Raw genomic sequence first — 6705 nt, 5'->3', positions numbered from 1 at the left:
TGTCCAGGTCACGTAGCCAATCAGTGTCTGAGGTTGGATTTGAACCAGTCTTTCTGACTTCCTTCACTTGATCCACTATACCACCTTTCTCCTTTGATATTTGTTTTGACATTGCCCAAATTTCTGACTGCATCCATATCCCTTACTTCATCCCATCTAACAAAGAATATTTTTAAAGGAAAAGAACAGAAAAAAAAATCAACAAAGCCAATGAAAACCAATAAAATCTGAAAATACACACAATGTTCCAAATCTGTAGACCTTCCACCCCTGTAAAGGTATGGAGTTGGAGATATTGTCACTTATCTGTTCTTTGCTTATTTATTTTTTAAATAAAAAACCTTTTCCTTCTGTCTTAGAATTGATAATTTTGGTTCCAGAAGAGCAGAAAGGACTGTAGGCAATTGGGGTTAAGTGACTCACCCTGTGTCATACAGCTAGGAGTTGTCTGAGGCCATATTTACCCATTTAGTTTTTATAATAATGATAGCTAGCCTTTATAAAGCACTTTCAGGTTTACAGAGTATTTTATTTGTGATCTCATGTAATACTCATTACAATCCTATGAAGTAAGTAATATTTCATTACTTCATTTTATGGATGAGGAAATTAAGATTGAGAGTTTAAAGAACATTGCTCAGATTTGCATAGACATAAAAGTTTCTAAGGCATAATTTGAAATTAGGTCTTCCTAAATCCAAGTCCAGCTCTCTATCCATCACATAACCTACCTATCTTTAATAAAATAATGAGAGCAGTTCATCTTTCTGGAGCTAATTTTTAGTTTTGAAAAATTCTTTTTTCATATGAAGTAGATGATGTGATTTTATAGAAGTAGAACCTACGAGAAGTTAGTTGACCTGTCCAAGGTCACACAAGCAAGGGGAAGAGGCAGGATTTAAGTGTCCAACTCTAGAACTCTTTCTACTATATGACATTGTATCTTTATTTCTGATGTATCACTGTGGCCTTAGTATTTTTATACTGTGTGGATTGTGTATGGAGCAAGTGATTTAAATAAGGCTAGGCAGTACAGGAGATAGAATTCAGGTAGAATTATCTTCATGAGTTCAAACCCATCTTCAGACATTTACCAGCTTTGTGACCCTGGGCAAGCCACTTAACCCTTTTTTGTGTTTTTTTTAAACCCTTGTACTTCGGTGTATTTCTCATAGGTGGAAGAGTGGTAAGGGTGGGCAATGGGGGTCAAGTGACTTGCCCAGGGTCACACAGCTGGGAAGTGGCTGAGGCCGGGTTTGAACCTAGGACCTCCTGTCTCTAGGCCTGACTCTCACTCCACTGAGCTACCCAGCTGCCCCTACTTAACCCTTTTTGTCTCAGTTTCCTCAGCCACCAAATGAGCTAGAGAAGAAAATGGCAAAACACTCCAAGACACTTTGCCAAGAAAAACCCAAATGGGGTCATGAAGAGTTGAACATGGTTGAAATGTCTGAACAATAATAAATTAGTCCTGAGCTGGTCTTTCAAGAAACACCTGGATTCCACCAGTCCCATAGCAGTTGATACCTGAGCATGGGAGATAGGATTCAATGAGCAAGCAGCATCATTAATTAGTATGGTCCAGTTTGGATCTTAGAACTTTCTGAATAGAACCAACAAATATTATTTTTAACCTTTGTCAGCCTACTATGTGAGTCTCAGCAGTAAACTTTCCCCATGTCTACTCTAAACTTTTCCTTTTTTTCACCAGGGAGACTTTTGAATGCAAATATGATCTAAAGTTCATCAATAGTTGGAACCCAGAGAATACAATTAGATGTACTGGACAATAGAAATAAGGGAGGTTTGGGAGGAAGGAGCAAGGATATTCCTTAGAGGGAAGGATGGAATTTTGATCAGATCAGGTTTTGGAAAATCTAAAGAAACATGTCAGGTAAATCATGAATCAAACAGGATTCTAAGATCCTTTTCCTTCCAACCATATTTCTCCTCTACTATTTTTTTACACAATTCATATATGCCTTCCAAACTGGAACACCCTCTTTGTCAGAAGTTCTTCTCTGCTAATAAGGAAAAAGACTTGGACAAAAATATTTATAGCTGTGCTCTTTGTAGTGGCAAAAAAATTGGAAAATGAGGGGATGCCCTTTGATTTGGGAATGGCTGAACAAATCATGGTATCTGTTGGTGATGGAATACTATTGTGCTCAAAGGAATAAAGAACTGGAGGAATTCCATGTGAACTGGGACGACCTCCAGGAACTGATGCAGAGTGAAAGGAGCAGAGCCAGAAGAACATTATACACAGAGATGGATACACTGTGGTACAATCTAATGTAATGGGCTTCTCTACTAGCAGCAATGATCCAAGACATTTCTGAGGAACTTATAAGAAAGAACACTATCCACATCCAGAGAAAGAATTGTGATAGTAGAAACACAGAAGAAAAACAACTGCTCAATCATATGGTTCAAAGGGTATATGATTGGGGATGTAGACTCCAAGTGATCACCCTAGTTCAAATATTAATAATATGGAAATAGGTCCTGATCAATGACACGTAAAACCCAGTGGAATTGTGCATTGGCTATAGGAGGGGGCGGTAGGAAGGGAGAGAAAGAACATGAATCATGTAACTATGGAAAATTTTTCTTAATTAAATTAAATTAAATTAAAAAAAAGTTCTTCTCTGCATCCATACCTCTTTATCCTTGATCTGTACACAAGTATAATACACATTTGCAAATATTTGCTGGGCAGACAACTAGGTGTTATGGAAACTGGTGAATTGGGAGTCAGAGAATTTCAAATTCAAATTTTGGATCTACTACTAAATGACTATAATACTTCAGGCAAGGTATGTAGCCTTTGGGGGCCTCAGTCTCCTCTCTAAAATGAGGGAATTGAATGATATAACCCTAAAGTTCATTCCAGATTTATACTATTGTAATATAGGAAAATGGAAATTATTATGATTGGACTAGATATTTAAGGTTTGGTTGCCAGAAATCGATTAACTCAATTTCGAAATAAAATAGACCCAAGACAGGATGACTTTTATGGTGGTTTATTTACAATTAGGAAGGCTGAAGGTAGGGAAATTGAGAGAGAGAAACTGGCCCAGACCAGAGGCCTGAACCAGGTAGGGATTCAGAGGCCCCAGCAAAGGGCCACAGAGGTGAATTAAACAAGGCTTCTAGCCACAAGGACTCCTCTAAGAAGAGAGGCCTCCCTGAGGCTAGAGCCTCCAGAGACGCCAAGGGAAGAGAACAAGAGTCAGCCTGACTTACCCATGTGACAATTCAAAGGGAAGCAGTCTGAGGTCTCACCTGAGATCCTTCCACACCAAGTTCAAAGCACCAACTCTCACCCACAGGAAGTTACCATCATATTTAAAAGATAGCATTTTTCATCACTTCCTGCATCCACCTCCAATTTCAAGTGGACAAATGACAGCCTCAACTCTCCTGTTTTGGGCCTCTGGTCTGGGCCAGTTTCTCTCTCTCAATTTCCCTACCTTCAACCTTCCTAATTGTAAATAAACCACCATAAAAGTCATCCTGACTTGGGTCTATTTTATTTTGAAATCGAGTTAATTGATTTCTGGCAACCAAACCTTAAATATCTAGTCCAACCATAATAATTCCCATTTTCCCCTCTTATACTATCCTCTTATTGACAACTCCCTGTTCCATTAGACAACCCCTTAATTAAAGGCAGGCCGAAGTTGAGCAGATGAGCAGATAGAGCCTTGAGTCTGGACTTGAAAAGAACTAAGTTCAAATCCCATCTCAGACAATTCCTGGCTGTGTGACCTGGGAAAGTTATTTATTCATTTATCTGTCCATCCACTCACCCATCTATTTATTTATTTATTCATTCATCTATTTATTTATTTACTCATTCATTCATTCATTTATTTGTTTATTCATTCATTCATTTATTTGTTTGTTTGTTTGTTTGTTTGCTTAACCACTCATCCACTCACCCATTTCTTTCTTTATTTGTTTAGCTGTTTGTTTATTTATTTATTTATTAAAATCCTTACCTTCTGTCATAGAATCTATACAAACTATCTGTTCCAAGGCAGAAGAGTGGTAAGGAATAGGCAATGAGATTTTAGTGACTTGTCCAGGGAAGTATCTGAAACCAGATTTGAAACTAGGACCTCCTGTCTCTGGACCTGGCTCTCAATCCACTGAGCCACCTACCTGCCTCAAGGAGAACCTCTTAAAGAACAACCACCACCACCACCACCACCAACAACAACAACTTTTTGCCTCAATTTCCCTAATTATAAAATGGGGACAACAAAAGTACTTACCTGACAGATTTGTTGGGCGGATCAAATGAGATAGTATTTATAAAGTACTTAGGACAGGGTCTGGCATACAGTCTCATGCATCGGTCATCTTTGGACCTCAACACCTACTCCCATCCAGCACTTTCCACGGTGCTTTTCACACAGTAGGAATCCAATCAGAATCTGTTGAATTGACATGTATTTGGGTTGATGGGGATATGATTGGGGATGTAGACTAATGATCACTCTAATGCAAATATTAATAATATGGAAATAGGTCTTGATCAATGACACATGTAAAACCCAGTGGAATTGCACACTGGCTACAAGAGGGGGGTTTGGAGAAGGGGAGAGAAAGAACATGAATCATGTAACCATGGAAAAATATTCTAAATTAATTAATTAAATAAAAAATAAAGTAAGAGGGTAAACTTCCAAAAAAGATGAAAAAGAATTGATATGTATTGCATTTGTCAGTCAGCCTGGGAAGCTGAATGCTACTACCAAGGCTATCTCTCTTATGCTTCTGGTTGTGACTGGAAAGTTAAATCCTAAATCTTGGGTTTTGACTTCTACCTTCCATCTTCTTCTTAAATATTTGCCCATCAGAATTCTTATCCATATTGGACTGAAGCCTTCATCCATCAGATGAAGTCATCTAAATTTATTGGCTACTGATCTCCTTTGATTTAGAAGATGGGAGAAGACACATAGGAATAGGTCCTCTCAAAAAGGAGGAAGAATCTGACTAAAGAGAAAGAAGCCAGGCCTGGCCAAATACCAGGAATTTTTCCTAGCAAGTCATCAGACTCACACTATGCTCTATTTAATCCTTCAATATAGACTGATAGGAATAGTTTGGGGAAACATTTTTGGCATTCAGTCAGGTCTGAAGATGTGATTTATTTTCTTGCTGAGTAAGTGCAAAGGAAAAAAAAAAGAATTCCATGTAATCTACAGGCTTCCTCAAATAGTCTAGTACTGTCTGGGGAAAGAATACTTTTAATACTCAGGAAAAGTCTGGGCTGGGGCTGGAACTGAGCATATGAGTACTTTGGCTCATAGTACTGTAATTACAAGCTAAGCTTGGGAGAAAGACCTCACACATTCTAGCCTCATGGAAACAGCTTGAAAGGCAATGTCAGACTCAGTCTTACTTAAATAAGGGCATCCCTGGTTTCACATAATAAAAGATAACACCTTAGTGGAATCTGGGACTTGACATCAGGTGGTAGTGCTGGCTGTGCCCTAGACCACTGGGGAGAAATCTTATGGCAACACTATTTTTTTCACAAAATGGTAGTTTTTGTTTTCTCTTTCTCTTTTTCCACTCCCCTGGCTTAGGGAGTTGTACCCTCTCCAATTTGTCTTTTTGCACTAGGGAAGTTCAGAGCTCCAGAGAGTTGGGGAGAGTAGACACAACTCTCTTACCAGTCTCCTTTCTCCATGTTCCATGGGATTCTGTGGCACCTGAGGATGGACTTACCCAGAACCCAGACAACTGCCTATGATGGTGTCAGGCTGCTGTACTATGAAAATAATTGTGCCTTGTTTCCTTCAGCCTGGAGACTGTTCCTAGTGCTTTCATGAGGAGGAAGAGGAGGACAAAGAGGGGGAGCTACATCTCCATGTGTACCTGGGCTGGGGTGAGGCAGGGCTGAAGTCTGATGGTGAAGAAGGGAGGAAATAAAATGTCAGAGATGAGTCTATGGAGAGAGAATGACTGATTTGAAAGATTACCTGATTTTTATTCCATTGATTTGTCAATTCTTCCAAAGTTCAACAAATCTTTATTCAGGACCTATCATGGAAAAAAGTAAGAGAAACATTTCAATTTGGAAAACCAAAAGGTGTAGAGGGGAGGTACAGGAGAAAAAGGAATAAATAGATTTGTTCTGGTGGGGGATACAAAAAGGAAATAAGGAACAGACTTAACGAGGCAGAATAAGTCCTTGCAAAGAGTGCTTAGCTTGGTCTTCAGTTCGGACCCTACCTCTGACACATAGGGCACTCCTCTGCACTTTTTCTCATGAAAAAAGTTTGCAGTTTGAGTGTAAATAAACATCTGGGAATCCATTCTCATGTGAGTTCTTGGAGAGGTGGCCCTCATTTATTCTATTCCTCTCTTCTACTCACTCCCCATTTTTTCCCTACCCTCTGACTAGGTCTAGTGTTCATTTTCAACCATATCTTCTGTTTAACAAAAAAACATTTCATGTTAAAGGCTCAGGCCAAACATGCTCAGGAAATTAAACTTATATATTTGGTGGATTAAAATATAAATTATCATTAAAAAATGTATCTGGCTGGATAAGTCACCCAGCCTCCTAGATAGAGAATGGGTGAATTACTTGATAATAGCTGCATATACCCTGAGATCTCTTCCACCTCTAAATTGATGACATTCTGTGTCTGTAGGAGATGCAAAAATGAAATAATA

The sequence above is a fragment of the Gracilinanus agilis genome, chromosome 4 (genome assembly GCF_016433145.1).
Source record: "Gracilinanus agilis isolate LMUSP501 chromosome 4, AgileGrace, whole genome shotgun sequence".
Taxonomy (NCBI): domain Eukaryota; kingdom Metazoa; phylum Chordata; class Mammalia; order Didelphimorphia; family Didelphidae; genus Gracilinanus; species Gracilinanus agilis.
This window is presented reverse-complemented; position numbering follows the sequence as displayed.